The 16,555-nt window shown below is 41.3% G+C and overlaps 1 protein-coding gene across 5 annotated transcripts in view; it reads right to left on the minus strand.

Moving 5' to 3' along the window:
- The window catches only part of tenm1 (teneurin transmembrane protein 1), a 158,580-nt gene that overhangs the window by 109,357 nt on the left and 32,668 nt on the right, over window positions 1–16,555 (minus strand). The gene's annotated exons all lie outside the window — the stretch shown is intronic.

Below are 16,555 nucleotides of genomic sequence, written 5' to 3' on the forward strand. Positions count from 1 at the left end.
TCTTTAAAGAGCTAACAGCTCTGGCTTAATCTGCACCCGCCAGCCCAAACTACCCATGTGATGTTTATTATGAGATCTGTAGCTCCACGGAATGAGCTAGCCAGCTGTAACTCCCTCACACTGGTAACCTCGGGGTCTCTCAATCCATCATTTATCATTCTCTTTCACTGTCACTCTCACACTCCCCGTCTCTTCCCTCCTGCTGCTTTCTCTCGCGTTTCAGTCTGCCTTCCAAAACTGAGCAGAGACTAATTACAGTGCTGCCAAATGCAAAGTGCGTGCATATGTTTGTTAAATGTGTGTGTAAGCGTCTACTGTATGTTTGCGGCTGCCTGCACGTATCGTGATGCGTGCATGCACCTGAGTTTACATCAAGCATCTTCGCACATTAGTTATGTGTGTTTTTTTTTTAGGGAACAGCTCGTGCTCGTTGCAGCATGGTTCTACGAACAGGGCGGCTCCCTCGTCCCACAAGACCGACCCTGTCCAGCTGTATTGACAATAAAAGTAACATTAGCCTCAAGCCCATTGTAAGGGAGTAAGGACTCCACTATCCAGTAGACAGATACTATTGGCCCTCAACTCTATTTGCTGCCAAAACATCAGCAATAATTTAGTATCTGGAAATGCAGCCACCTGGGACATTACCACAATCTCCCTATTCAAGTGTGAGTATTACACAGTAACACGAGGGAACAGACTTTTTGATAGTTGCCAGATGAAAACCGACTAAAGCAAAGCATTGAATAATCTTCTTGCCGGCCCCTTCATTTTCAGTTGTTGCCACAAAAACCTGCAGGTTACTGGAATCTGTACTCCCGCTACTATTAGGTTTATCGGAAATATCACAGGGAAAACAGCAAGAGCCTTTTGTAATCAACATTTGCATAATACTATATCTCTGCACATGCATGGCATCATATTGCTGCTTTGATCCCTTTTAAACTAAATTATTGCAAACTCATTTGTTAGATGCATCACTAAGTAAAATGTTCACTGACATACCACGCTTGAGCTTGAGGTTTTAAGACTCTCAGATGTTGGAATTTCACATTAATAGGATCGACCGTACACAGAAATTTTGTAGGAATGTGTTGGCAGGACAGGAGTAGTTGTTTAAATGGTCTATAAACATTTCTTCAGTAGTATTTCCACAATGCCATCTGCCCAGCTGAAATAGCAGTCTGAACATTGTTAAATCACCAGTTATGGTGACATTTCCTTTTGCATATGTGTGTGTACATATATCTGCATAATTCACATTAGAATTTCCAAAATTACTGTGTAAGAGCTGTCAACACACTCTTTGCGCAAATGACAAGTTTTTCATCTTTCAAAACACATTGTTGCTTATTGATCTTCCAACATGGCTGAACTGTCTTTGTCACATTTCTAAAGCATGTAATAAAATATTTGTCTCCATTCTCTACATACTGACACAATGAAATTATCTCTTCATTACTCATGACGTGCCATTACTCACATTGCCTATTTCACTGAAACATACAAGGCGCTCTTACTAAACGTGTTCTTCCCTGCAGTGTTGCTTATTGCTCGGGGCCATCTGTGATGATGCACATTTCACACTCGCACATAAAATTTGATATTTTTAGCGTGCTTAACATGTTATGTTGAACAACAACAGCTGAAACTGCATAGTGGTGTGTCATTTCTGAATGTACTTAACCCGTGGATGTGCCATATTTATAAACACTCTGAACCTTCAAAGCTGATTTTCTTTCAAGAAATGACATCATATCGTAAACTGCCATATACAACCTGTACATGGTAGCTTGTCACCATACTAAAGCAGTAGAAGAGTTCATCAGCCAATCAGCTCGCTTTATGTAAGACCTGCTAAAATGACAGGAAATGTATTTGTGTCATCACCTGGAGGTGCTGTTTAGTCTAAACTAATGGATGTGGAAAATGAAGGTTATTTTTGTCTTTAGCACCTCAGAGTATTAAAAATTACACGCTTAGGGAAAACGGATACATTTTTAGAGCACTAGTGCGTCGTGTATCATCGTAATGCACCAGAAGCTTTTTAGCGGTGCTTCGGTGATTCATAAGAAGTATTGCATCCTTTAATTATGTAAAGATATTTCCACAATATAAAATTATAACATGTACAAAATCATGAATTTTGTATATACATGCATATTTATGTTTCTGGACTTTTAGATTTCATTAGATTTGGGTTATTATTACAAATAAATTAAGATGTTGCTTGTTGAGGTAGAAACTAATAAATTACCATTTAGCCAGTGGAAGTGGAAACAATTTTGGACCACTGTTCTCTATGTACTTTTAGGATGTTTGATCGTTAGATTGTATTTTTGTTACGATTGTTGCAGGTAAAATGTCTTAGTTTCCATCACTGAGCATGAAATTGTGCTTGTTTTCATAAAGCGAAAAAAGGACTATGCATGTATAGACAAACAAGCCTTCTGTGTCCAACATTTCCCATAATTCAAATCAGTAGCTTGTTTTTTTAGGCTTCTCAGCGCAGTAAACACACACTTTAAATGTTATTGTCCCATTAAATTGGCTGTTAGTTGTTACTGGAATTATAAATGTTTGTTAGTAGGCCTTTGTTGCCAAGATAAGGATTATACAAATGTTGTGTAACAAGTTTAGGCACGAAAACAACTTGGTTAGGTTTAAGGAAAAAGTGTGTTTTGAGTTAAAATAACCACTTTTTAAAATAACAGCAGTTTGAAAGAGGATCCTAACAGATGTCTCTCTTTTCATGGACCTGTATTTAGTCATCCATCCATCAACCTGACGTCTTTTTTAATGCAAACACCTCTAACAGACACACTTGCTCCTTTCACAATTTCCACGGTTGCTAGAGGTTGTTATTACAACATACAGAAGACAATACACAGCAGTGTTATTCCCTTATGAGTGAACTGAATTTCATATATAAAACCTAAAACATATATATGGCATCTTACATAAATAGGGAATAAGTTAATTATCAATGCCATGACTATTTAAAATATTTGTTTTTCAATTGTAAATTTTAACTGCTGGGAATATAATGAATCTGCACAGAAAAAAATATTGTTGAGTATTTTTGAGCCAAGTGTCCCTTAGTCAGACTCCTTCAATAAGGAGTTATATGAGAAAGGCTTTTGCAGTTGAAAATAATCACAATTGTATTGAAATAATAAATCCAAATAATCTCTGCCTCTCAAAGCTCAAATGACTTGTACTTCATTATTAATTTAGCTTTTTTAGAAAACCTGAGCGTGTTATAACAGCTCTGGGTATACAATCGCTACAGCTGCTATGTTTGCTGCGTATTTGCTAGAGAGGTACATTAAAAGGAATGGAGTACAAAGTGGACGGGAGAAGGGGAAACAGACAGGCATACAGGGCCAGGAGAGAATGTAATCTTGGTGAGTTGGGTGACACAGGGGCCTGGGCTGCCAGATGGTGCTTTAGAAGGCTTAGCTAGGGCAGCTTTGGGTCTCTGCTCCCAAAGAGCCACAAAGTGACTCAACTCCTCGCTTCTCCCCACAAATGCACAAATGGCAGAGAAACACTTTCTAACTAGTGACTCCTTTCTCACTCGTTCACACAAAATCACATCAAACCTGCAAAATGTGATGTTGTGTTAAATACGAGATGTAACCTAAATAGGCCTGGGAATGTAGGGCAGGGGCCATGGAATATTTGGCGCACTAGCCAGGAGTTCAAAAACGTCAAATCAACTCTGTGGGGAGTAGATAGAGGCCAGGGGAGGGGGCTATTATAGCTCTAGATGACAGTTGTGACATTGTAGAACATCCTCTGCCCTGGGGTTCCTCTGGGACTTAGCCCTCCAGAAAAACACTTTTGGAAAGTCGCTTATGAGATACTTTCCTGGAATCACCGGCTTTTGGTTACATAAGCGAGATATGAGGGAAAGCATTTTATAGCCAGCGCAAGGGAGATCTGGGGGGATTTAGTAGGAAATGTAACAGGTAACAGGTATTTGGGCCAGGTATTAAAAATGCATTACTGTAGGTGAGATGAACTTAAAATAGCAAAGACATTAAGTATTTATAACAATTTAGGTATTTAAGGCCAAGCCATACTAATGCAACTTGAAGGAAGTGTAGTAAAAAAATAACTTGAGTCTCAACACAACACAGCCATGATTGTGTTGTGTGTGTAATAAGCTTGCTGTCACGATATTGCAATTCACTTTAGAAAGGATATTAACAAGTGCGTCTAAAAATGTTTGAATGAGAAATGAATCACGTGTGCAAAATAATCTCCTTCATGAGCGCTTGTCATGCTCATTAAAATGTTTTACTTTCAGTCTGAATGTGCCTGCCAGATGTTCAGCGCTACCTGTTCCTAGTGTTTTTGTAAATGGACAGGGGACATTCAAAATGCTACAATGAGATGAGTTTCGAAATGTGTTAAAAATCCATCACAGTCGGGATTTCACTTGGAGACAGTTAGGGACTGTGTGAAAATTATTAGCAGGACATGGATGAGAAATAAGGGAAAGTAATGTACATTTACTTTTAAATATATTCCAGTCTTATCATGTGAAAGCAGTCCATAAAAAGAGTTAGCCTAATATTAATTATGATAAGGATGCCTTTATTTTGTAATAAAATTAAATAGGTTAGACCCCAAAAAACTTTTACACTCCATAAAGTGTGGAAGCACAAAATTAAAAAATATATAGCTTGGCTAATAAAAAGAGGCAGCTACTTTTGTTGTGTAGCAGAGCATAAAAATATGAAAGTATGAAATATTAAAGTCTAATATTTAACCAAATTTCCTCCTCTTTTTCACTCTCTGTGTTTGCTCACGCCCCCTTTTTCTTTCGTTCTCTTTTCTCTTCATTATTGTGGCCGGCGCTCTGTAGTGCAGAGTTAATTTCAGTTATTACAAAGAAGGCGCGTAAAATCCATAGAGCTTGACCTCAACAATATCACACCTGCCTGTCTAACAGAAGAATGTGATCGTTTTAGAGAACATTTAACACTATTGTTGGATTAAGCCCAGCAAAAACCACATCCCACTCTAAAAATAAAAGCTTAATAATTTCCCCTAGGATAGCTTTTCATCTATCTCGCTTCTTAATTGAGTTGCATTAAATTGCCACAAAGTTTATTCCACTGCTGTGCTTCGATGAAATAAATAATTAACCCCATAAAAAGGTCAGACAACTGAAATTAGAGCTCATTGTCTTTTGTTCTTCCTTTTTGCGGTAATGAGGTGGGATCCTGAACTAGCTGACCATCTGACTCTGTAATAATTTGTCTTTGTCTTAGTAGAGTTCCTGACCAGAGATAACACATTATCTCATCACCTATTAAAAACTCCAATGTGACTCCTTTTATTGGCTTGCTGCTGATGAACTTGGTGTAAAGGATGGGGAATATCGATAATAACAATATGTATGATAAATGGGACTAATATTGCTAATCATCTTAACGGCGACCATGAAGATGATGGTGCTGATAGGAGCATCGCTGGTGCTGATGAAAATAACACAGATAATGACGATAACATAACTAATAACAATGCTAACGACGATGATGAAAACAGCAGCGATGGCAGCAGAAACACTGATAATTACATTGATGACAGTGGGCTCTAAGACAGCAATTAGAATAAAAACAGCCATTGATTCATTTCTGCAGAAACAGGGATGAACAGTGGGATCTTCATTTAACAAAGTGACACAATCATGTTGTCCAATTAAAGCAAAAAAATACAAATGAAGACATAGAGTGCTCTAAGAGCTTTTCTGTCTCTCACGGAACCAAGTCGATTTTCATACAGAGCCTGATAATTACCAGCGATGCATCATCTGGCTTTTTATAACAGAGGACTCACTCTCACTGTGCATGCAGTCGTGCCTGTGTGTTTTGGCATGTTCGTGCACGCATCCATGTAAAGGTGTATATGTATGTGCATATTTGTGTAATTGCTTGTTTGTACCCCCCATCTTCAAAAACAACTCGGGAGCAACTCCACAATCATGTTTAGGCTGCAGGTGATTCTGAAAGTAACATTTCCCTGGAGAGGCCGTGAAACCTCCTGAGTCTGGCTTCTCCTCTCTACAGCAAGAGGCTTCTTATCACTCAAACACTTCACTGCAGGGGCCCGAGCTCAAATTACATTTTCAGGAGAGCACCCTCCTTCGTTCCTGCGCAATTTAAATTGTCTGTTTAAAACTTATAATTAATCAACTGATGTTTCGCAGAGACAGGCTGCCCAACTGAACTTTTTTGATCTTAATGAATTTTGTCTGCTTCCCAATGAAGGCCACGCATCTTTGACTGGATGTAGCTAAAAGTTGAACAGGAGCTAGCTGAGCTCAGCTCGTCTCTCCTGAGGGCACAGCAGTGTCCTGATCCTTCCTGACCTTGTCACTGGTGCAGGGTACCTGGTCATTGCCACCTGCCTCGTGTTTGTGTGTGTATATGTGTCTGCTGGTGCATGTCATACTTCCGTGTTTGTGCATGCATGCATGCATGCATGCATAAGTATGCACAAGTGTGTGACAGGTTTGGAGCAGAGTCAGTAGAGACATGATGTCGTGTGAGCATTAGCCTTGGTAGAAATTTGCATCACCAGGAAGAGGGCGTGATAAGCTGTTTGAGACTCAGGAGGTGAAATGCCACAATGGCCATTATGGTGATTAGTGCACACATTCATCTTTTACAAGCCTCATGATTCTCTCTTGCTTTCCTCTTCCTACTTTCTCTTATTCCTGAACACACATTGAATATCCCTCAACCCCCAAACAATCATGACAAACACACACAAAATATGGAGGAGTTGCACACACGTGTATACGCTATATTTCCTCTGACTCCAGCACTAAAACAGGAGAAAGTGCCTGGGCTTGACAGCAAACAAGCCAACATGAAGAGATTCCTGGCAGGCTAAAGAGAGAGTAGTATCAAAGCTACAGGAATGCACCACCAGCAGCCCATTTTTTCAGTGAAAGAGAGAGTATGTGCAGCGTTGTAGCAGACCTGAGCTGCTGGTAATTAGAATGGGCTCTGAGGAGAGACAGGCAGTGGAATGAATGCAAATGAATTCACTGGCTCCTGCGCTGGGCTTCACAACCTCACTTCTCATATAGCATGCCTTACAGACATCGCACTACTGGCACAAACACAGCAGGTCTGCACTGAGTGACATAACTGTGGATCTGCACATGCCATGTCCACACAAGCGAGCACACGCATGTGCATAAATGTGCAAAAAACACAGCAAAAAACAAAGAGTGAATCCACAGGCATGAACCCAATACAAACCACACAGTACAGTTACAAACACATTCACACACATTATACTAATCCCTGCAAATGCCACAGTGTCGCTCGTGAAAGGAGGAAGGGGGGTGAAAATGCTTGTTTCAAATGAACATCCACAGCATGTCCCACAGCGGAATAAACAAACCCTTCTTAATTGGTGTCGATTCGGAATAGAGTGATGATTCATCATGCAGAACTCCCCAGCAGAGTATTGGGAACCCAATCATTTCTAATCCATATGACCTTGACAGTGGGCCAGAGTGAGACTCTAACTCCTTCTACATGCATTGTCCGACAGACAAAGTCAAGACATTGTAACTGACTTTACAACTCGTTGTATTGTGATCCACCAAAGTCAGATCACTTCGCTGATTACTCCATCTCAGCCAGCGGCAAATCTTTATGAAGCACTCAATTCTCCACAGCCTTCATAAATCAGGGTACTATAAGCTTTCAGTCTCAATGATGGCACACCAGAGACACTATTTCCATACCGCGCTGCTCCAGTCAATAATCTCAATTCCCATTACATCTACCAGTACTGTTCTCGACTTAAAGAAGTCCACTATTACTACCTCACCTTCACGTCCCTGGTGGTTTGTCACGTGAAACTTTTATCTGTAAGTCTGTGGCTCTTTCCAAGTAAAACCAGGTTGTCTGTGAAGGGGTCCTACTCTTTACTAGCTAGAACTGTAAATGACTCTAATTAAAACATCTCCTTCCCTATCTTAACCACGCATCTGGGGCCAACTACCGTCTTATTATAGAGTAGACTATGCGTGTAATTTCCCCCCACCGAGATTACAGAATAGAAAGCGAAGCACTCAGAGCATTTTATATATATATATTTATATATCCAAAATGTGTGTGTGTGTGTGTATATATATAAATATACACACACACACACAGTGTCCACAAGAGAACTGGAATGTGTGAATATGGGTAGATGGGGGAATAGCAGAAAGGATGATGGGCTGCTTGGTATTCTGACTGCAACATATAATAGATGGTTGAGAGAGATAAAGATACAAAGAGTGTGCAGAAGAGAGAGGGAGAGGATCAGAGGAAAGAGATGTGTCTTCAGCACCACCTGCAGACTTGACTGGCGGCCATCTTGCGGTCAATGGGGTGAGTGCAGCCACTGCCCTGGGTCAGCATTAACACACACCAATGACAAGTCGTTACTTGCCCTCTACTGCAACAACACCTTGCTGTTCCACTTCACTGACTGCACCTATCACACTATCAGCATGTGCACACTTGCATATGCTTTTGGACTCTCCTAGTGTTCTCCGTCTGTCTCCCTCTCTCTTAGAATCACGCATGCACGCGCACACACACCAGGAGAAGCTTAACAAATGTGGGAACAGATGCCCCACATCAGACTGCAGTTGCCCTCTGCTCCCCGGGTGCCTCCAGAGAGACAGAGCAATACAGTTAACGAAGATAAGCCACCGCAGTCCTCTGCTGTCTCAATGCATGCTGACGGTGGACAAAGACGTGATTTCTACACATTTGTTAATAACCATACCAGTATAAAGGTGTAGAGATTCAAACATAATGTTATTTTATTTTCACTGCTCTTCCCAATCACTGGTTCCGCTTTTTTCAAAAACACTTCCAAACAGTTCTTATTTGTTCTGTCTCTTAAGGACATGGTTTCTCTTCATCCAGGCTGCTATTGCCCTCTACTCACTTATTGAACTCAAGCAGCTTCTTTGATAGGTGAAGAGGAAAACAAGACATTTAGTGCTTAGACTTTCTACTGAAGTGGAAAACACGTTTTTTTTTTCAATACTACCAGCACTCTGTAAGTGTAATTATGTAAGTATTTTAAGTGTCTAAAGTGTGTATTTAGGAACCGTGGCCTCATTTGTCATATTTCTTGCGTCATATGTTCATATGTGCTTCACCAGACCATGGAACACGTTTCTATTCAAGCTCAGTCCATTTTAAATGAGCTCGGGATCAAAGACGGTGGCAGTGTTTCTTTCTTTCTTTTTTTTTTATATATTGTTGTTTCTATTGTCTGTTTCTTTGTTTTTAATGCAGTGACAAACTGTGTTTACTAACAGTGGGTTTCAGAGGTGTATGAGTGTCTAGGATCTTATTCAGTCATTTGAGAAATGTAATTCTTGAGAACAGGAATTTTTAAACAGAGCTATAAACCTCGTCCACTCGGCTTCTCTGAGATGCTCTTTTTATACCAAATGGTAATACAGACCTGTTGTCCAGTTACCCCATTATTTGTTTTGTCTTTACATTACAAAACATTTTCAATCTTATGTTGTTACTGTTACAAGTTTTTTTGAAATGTGCTGAAGGTATCTACTTCAAAATGAGCAAATGTTTTTCCAATTGGTTGCCTTTGGATGATTTACAATGAAAAAATAGGTTTAAAATAATTTACGCCGTTTTGTCCCAGCTTTCCTGGAAATGATTTTTGTAATATTGCGAGTACGTAATCATACAAAACATTCTATTTTACATCTTGTTGATTTTTAATACATTTCATACATAATTGTCTGTAGGTGTGTGTGTGTGTGTGTGTGTGTGTGTGTGTGTGTGTGTGTGTGTGTGTGTGTGTGTGTGTGTGTGTGGTTTAACTCATTCTCTTTTGTTTTAGATTCTTTTGGAATAAACATACTTTTACAAAAGACAGATTTCGATTATTAATAAACTAAAGTTTTGACAATATTGTAATTTGAAATAAACCATCTTGACAGCCGCATGCTTCGATGCACACTGAGGTAAGAGTGGTCTAAAGGTCTGTGACATTAAGGGAACACTATATTTAGTGTCCAGTGTATTAAGGAACGCTGGCTGGCCGCAGGGTCAGCCAGTAGATCAGACTAAATAAACATTAGTTAGAAAGAGAGAGAAACACGGTTACAGACAAAAGGTTTCTATTTTTTATTTTTTTTTGGCCACACATTAACTGGCAGCTTTTTATTTGACCGTTGGTGCATCAGAAATGTAATTGCTTAGCTGTTTAGATACACCGCAGACAAGGGACAAGGTTATGAGGATATATGGATGGATCAAGGGTTTAGTGTTGGCACTTTCTGGTTTGAACTGAATGACATCAATCTATCATCCCTTACAGCATCTACTCTCTATCAGACTACAGTACATGGCCTGGATATCCCCTGGTTTCCCGAATTACACGGTTCAAGATCTGTCAGCATTTAAAAACTGGACCCTGAGGCTGCCAAGTAGCCTGCTGACCACTAATCCCATGACTACGGTCTCACTCCTCAAATACCTTACTAGACGGAGTGGCACACAAATACCTAGCACTGCAAGCTTGTCAACATTATGCGAACGTGTCACAATGTAGTATGCAAATGGATAATAAAACCTTGCATAGCAATCTCAAAATTAGGAGCTAGGTCAATACACTATTACAGAGGGACGGCGAAGTATGCACTTAAACACAACCAGGTAGAAGGATGTTTAGATAGCCATTAGCTAATAACACTTTATGACTATTCAGAAGCCACTTACAGGACACACACTTGCAGACACTTATAGCTATTAGTAGCCATTAACATTCATGTATAATCATGTGGTATGATGTGCAAGGGACCCTTTTCTGTAGCAGCAACAGTGAGCTCAGAGAAAATTAAAACCCATCTAGAAGATTATGCTGTAGCAGTGGAGCACAGGTCACAATACAGGTGTGTACACAAAGCATACACATTTAAACACCATTACAGTATATATCACATAAGCACAAACTGTCACTAATGTTAGGACAGGACAGCTGCAGAAACCAACAATCCACCGCAGGGAAGAACATAAAAAGCCTACATATTAGCACCAACTCTACGTTTTAATACACACCACTAACAGTGAAAATATGACACCTCAGCCCTTTGTCTCACCCATCTCTTTTTCTATCTACAACTGTGTCTAAAAGGGCCACTAACCTCTGACACAATACGTAAAAAAAAAAAAAGAGACACAACAACCAGAAAAGACTGCCAGTGACCCCCTCTAAAAGGGTTCAGCTGCACCAAGGCTATAAAATCTTAAAAAGCAAAAGATAATATTCTCCCATACCTATGACTGTGGAGACAGCGACGAATGGCAAAAGGGGGGGAGCTGACACAGGACCCCGGCCTTAATGTAGTTTGTAATTGTAAGTGTTGGTCTTTAATAAAAGCCCAGAGTATTTGGTCAGGCTAATAGACTGGGCTCTCTAAATCCTGCCTGCCATGCATTATTCAACAGCCATTAGCTATCGCCTCATCTGAGAGGCTTTATGAGTCCCATCATCGGCTGGGACCCAGCCTAGGCACACCGGAGGTGTGTGGGGAGATGGTGAGGAGGGGATTAGCTTGGCAAAAGAGGAGAGAAAGACTGAGATGGGAAGCACAAGAGAGAGAAGGTTAAAGACGATTCTGAGGGAAAGAATCAAAGAGAAAAGCTGACAAAAGATGGGCATGATATGGCATAGGTGAGGGCCTGTGATATGGAAATTATTACAGGGAGATGAGGAAATGGCTGCATGAAAGCCAGAGGTCGTGTGGCAGGCATTTGAAAAAGGAAAGAGGTTGATGCATGGAAATGTGATGAAAAGTGACCGGTGGAAGGTGACGGGAAGGGATTGAGATGCATAGAAGTAGGTATTTGAGGCAAGCCTTGGGTCAGAGGGAGGCCGGAGAGAGCAGCACAGAATGAAAGAGAGATGCCAGGCTGAAGTGGCATTTTCTTTCAGCCGAGAACATAAATGTCAGATGCTTCCTCCCTCTCCTGTCTCAACCTTTTCTTCTTTCAATTCCCCTCACCTCCCTCTCAACCTCCCCCTGCTCCTTCCACTCCACCTCCTGCCGCCCTTCTCAATCTGCCCACCTCTCCCTTACCTCTCTACATCTCCCCAGAGTAGTGCCAGTGGTAATTTTGCTTTCAGAGACAAGAGAAGGCCATGGAACACATGGAGATGCAGGCTGCTCAGTTACCATGGTACCACTGGCCAACAGGAATGGCGCCAAGACCAGAACGTGTATGTGCATTTGTGTGTGCATGGGTGTGTACGGTCGTGGGCACGAGCGTGCACTCTTAAGTGCATCTACACGTCTGGGTAATGGGTGTTTAGCAGGTCTGCCAAACTTGTCCCAGCCACTGCCTCTCCCAGACTACCAGGTTCTCCTGACCCTCTGCGGCAGCCCAAGGACACACTCCTGTCTCTCTAATTAAAACACAACCCTGACACACATGCTGCACACTTGTGCTAACACACACACACACACAAACACACACACACACCCTGCAGGTCTGCAGCTTAAAATAACCTTAAAAGGAACAAGCAGAGCCATCATCCCCTGCACTCAACACCTCTTCAAAATCCACTCACTATTTCCTCACCAGGCAGCTCCCAGGCAGCTAACAACAAACAGCATCTTGAAAGTTTATTGGAGGAATCATTAAAGGAGCTGCAATTACTATTGCAACGTCACTCAGCTGCAGAACTATTTGACACGATCAGAAAACATGCAGATCAGTGTTGAATGTCCAGTGCAAATTATTACTGCATATTTATGAGTTACCATCTTAGATTGCTCGGTTGTTAGTGTTTTGCAACGATATACCTCATCAGTCTTTCTTATCATGCTCACCATAATTAAGTTTCCCATATGTGCATGTGTAGCCTGCCTGCATATCAGTGTGTCTGTTTGTCATTTAACACTGTGGTTGAGTATTTTCATAAACCAATATACTTAGGCATGGTATGTTTTCTATTTTAGGGACAAAAGCTGTGTGCTACATTATGTATATTGCTTGAAGGGGGGAAAACTAATAAATGTTTGGACATCACACGTGATGTGCAGCAGTGAGACAGCCTCTTCAACTCATCTCCAATAGACAATTTAGCATGTTTACTTCCTTGTTAAGTGTATGAGAGACCCTGATGGAGGAATCCCAGGGAAGCGATGGCGTCCTGTCACTGCGGGTTACCAGTGCAGGATGATTTAATGGAACTGTCTGTCAAAAGGCTGAACAACAGCCTGTCAACCAACAAGCAGAGGTAACACACACTTACAAGTATGTGCACACAATTCAGAAACACAATGGAGGCGGATTGTCAAAAACTCTCTTGTCTATCTCTCTCACGCTTGCTTTCTCTGTCTCTGTTCCGCATACACACACATAAAAAAACACACACACACACACAAACAGAGGCACACAAAATCAAAACGCAAAAGCACATATGTCCAAAAAGGTTCTGGCAAGAACTAAGAAAGACATAGATGAACAGAGAAGCGCTCAGAGCACATTCACAGAAATAAACGGTTAGAAAAACACACATCACCGGCAGCCCCCCTACCAAGAGAGGAGATGAGTGCCAGAAATGTGCTTGCTGCATCAAGCGGCACAGGTGTTATCAGAGCGGTTTGCTGGAGATCCCGCCAAACAAAGTACTACTGTCATCTCTACAGAAGTGGCAGTGTGGAAATCAGCCCAAACAAATGTAATGAATGGTTGGGAAAGTATTTAGCAGATTAGGTGGGAAACTCTATGCATGATGGGGGCCCAAATCCAAATCTCATTACATGTGGCACTGCATTAGGAGCTCACACAAGCCAGTACATAGCCCTATTCCCCAGCTCAATGCTGATTTCTATCCCCTTCTACCCAGCGAATGAGCTAGAGAGCAATCACATAAGCCAGGCATCGGGCATCTGCTATAATATTCTTTATTCTATATTTCCACCATCCTCCCAAACTGGCAGGACAGAGAGCTCTGATTAACATCAAAGCCTTTGATTGCCCCACTCAACAATCAGTGCTGCTCTCCTGTATGATGCCTGCTGTGATGCATAACAGTGTGTGTGTGTGTCTGTGTGTGAGACTGGTGAGAGAAAGGAGAAATCATGAAAAATCCTGCTAGGTGTATCAAAATGACTGACTGAATATGCAAAAACATATGTGCGCTTGCTGCTTAAGCCCACACATCAGTTTTTGGCTGCATTGTTTCGAGATGATCCTCGTCTCTTAATAAGCCGGGGCCTCTGAAGACTGCTATTTGATGTGGAACACTGCAGCACCATCCTCTGGTCTGGACAATTTACCCTGGCCCTGAAAATAGGCTGCTTCTTTAAAGATACCTCTCTCTGTGCCTAAATATGATTAGCTGCAGAGGACATTGTAGCTCTCTCCGCAGCTAATACATTTAGTATGGATTGTCTGAGGGGTAAGGATACAGCTAGCAGAGAGATCAATATTCTAAGTCCGAGTCTGTCTGGAGAAGAGGAACCATGCTGGGAGATGGTTAACTGTTCTTAAGTGGTAAATGCTGTCTGGAAGCACTGAATGCCAGGAATCCCACGATATTGAACACTTCTTCAAAAGGTAATGCTTAATGCTCAAGCTGGGCGATGGGTTACGGTGAATGTTTGCATCAGACAAGGAGCTTGTTGAAGATTTGTTGTGGATATCTCTAAGGATGAGAGATTATAAAAGGCAAATCTGGATGATTCCTTATAATCTATAGTGCACCACTCAAGACCAAAGCCCATAGAGCCTTGCTTCCATAGGGCTGATGTCAAAATGGCTCTCTAAATAAAGAATAGAGTGTCCTTTGAGATAGGGGGAAAAAGGCCGAGATTTAAGTGACTTCATTTGCATGCGTGAATCCCTCACTTAAGCCCATTTGAATCGCATACATGAGCAGGCACAGACACAAACCGACATGCACACACCTTCACACAAATTCCCAAGCACAAAAACACGCATACTTAGCAAAGACACATTCTTCCCCCTTTTCCTAGAGTCAGAGGACATTAGCACTGCATCTATTTCTGGAGGCCCATTAAGGCCGTAAAACATTTAAGCTCCACACAGAGTGATTCCTACTGTCAGATTGACCCGTTCTTTCCCCATTTCCTCAGCTCATGTAAAAAAAATCTGACACGAAGCTTGTGACAGAAACATGTATTTGGTGGCATTCTGGATTCGGCTGAAGGGGCTGGCATACCGGCCGGATGGGTGTGGTGAAAAGGAAGTGGGGCTGAGAAGAGTTAGCTGGGGTGAGGGGTAGGTGGAGATGCAGACGTTCGCCCGCCAAATGGGTCCATTTTGCTGAAATGTGAAGCCTGCACTTTCCTGACACGCTATAATAAATCTGTCAATTGTGTGTGGGTGTGCGCGTAATATGCATGTGTGCACCATGCATGAAGAAGAAACTTGTGGCATCTAAACAGGAAATATCCCCTTCCCATTAGCTCTATAGATAGTGACAGTCACAGTAACAGCTAACAGCTCGACTCACCCTAACCCAGGGTGGCATGTGCCTTGTAATGGAAATGCACTGTAACCGTGAGGGACTACACTAACAGGGGCATACATGTATGCAAACACACATGCATATTCACACACAGAGAAGCTAATGTGGGATGAGCAGACAATGTTTTCTGCCTCCCATCGCCGATCTATACATAAGTATATCATTTGCTGTCCAGTGAGGACTAAATGCATGAAAGCAATTTCAGGCTACTTTAATGTGAAATGACAGCCTTCTTGGCAGCTCTCAGAAGCTAGAATAGTCTCTATTTCCACGGGGAATGTAGAAGGCTCGAGAATGGTTGCTTTAATATGTATATATAGTTCATTATCACATACAACCTTGAAAATCCCCACAGCCTCACCCACCTACCACCCAGACACACGGTCAGAACAAGTAGAAAAAATTATTTTGCTTCAGCAGAAGCTTTATGTCTTTTGCCAAGCAACCGCTTGCTTTAATGTATTTGTACAGTACATCCATATTGCATTACATGCACATATCTGTGTACTGGGATCCTAAGACCCTGAAATTATTTGTAATGTATTTGTAATATGTTGGCTGAATCCTAAGTTTGTTCCTACATACCAGACCACTTTTTGACAGTTACACATTTAGTGTGTTCTCTTGGCTGAATGCTCCAGCACCTTCAGACTTAAACAAAATATTAGATGCTATATTGAAGTGCAAAGTGCCAGAGGTAATTTGGCTTTCAGAGACAAGAGAAGGCCGTGGTATTAAGTTGAGTATGTTTATATAAATAATAAGAATAATATGTTTAGGAGATAAAATAGGAAATAAAGCTCTTTTAAAACATAGTAATCAAAAATAAGGAGTCCAAAAATGATTGGACAGGACATCAAAAAAAAATTTTTTTTATAATGAGCGCCTGAATTTGACATCACCATGCCATTTGTGTCTTTACTGGCAATGATTTTCCAGACCTTTACTGCAGCCACTAGTTCTTGCTAAATGTCAGATC

This window comes from Channa argus, chromosome 10 (assembly GCF_033026475.1).
Source record: "Channa argus isolate prfri chromosome 10, Channa argus male v1.0, whole genome shotgun sequence".
Lineage (NCBI taxonomy): Eukaryota > Metazoa > Chordata > Actinopteri > Anabantiformes > Channidae > Channa > Channa argus.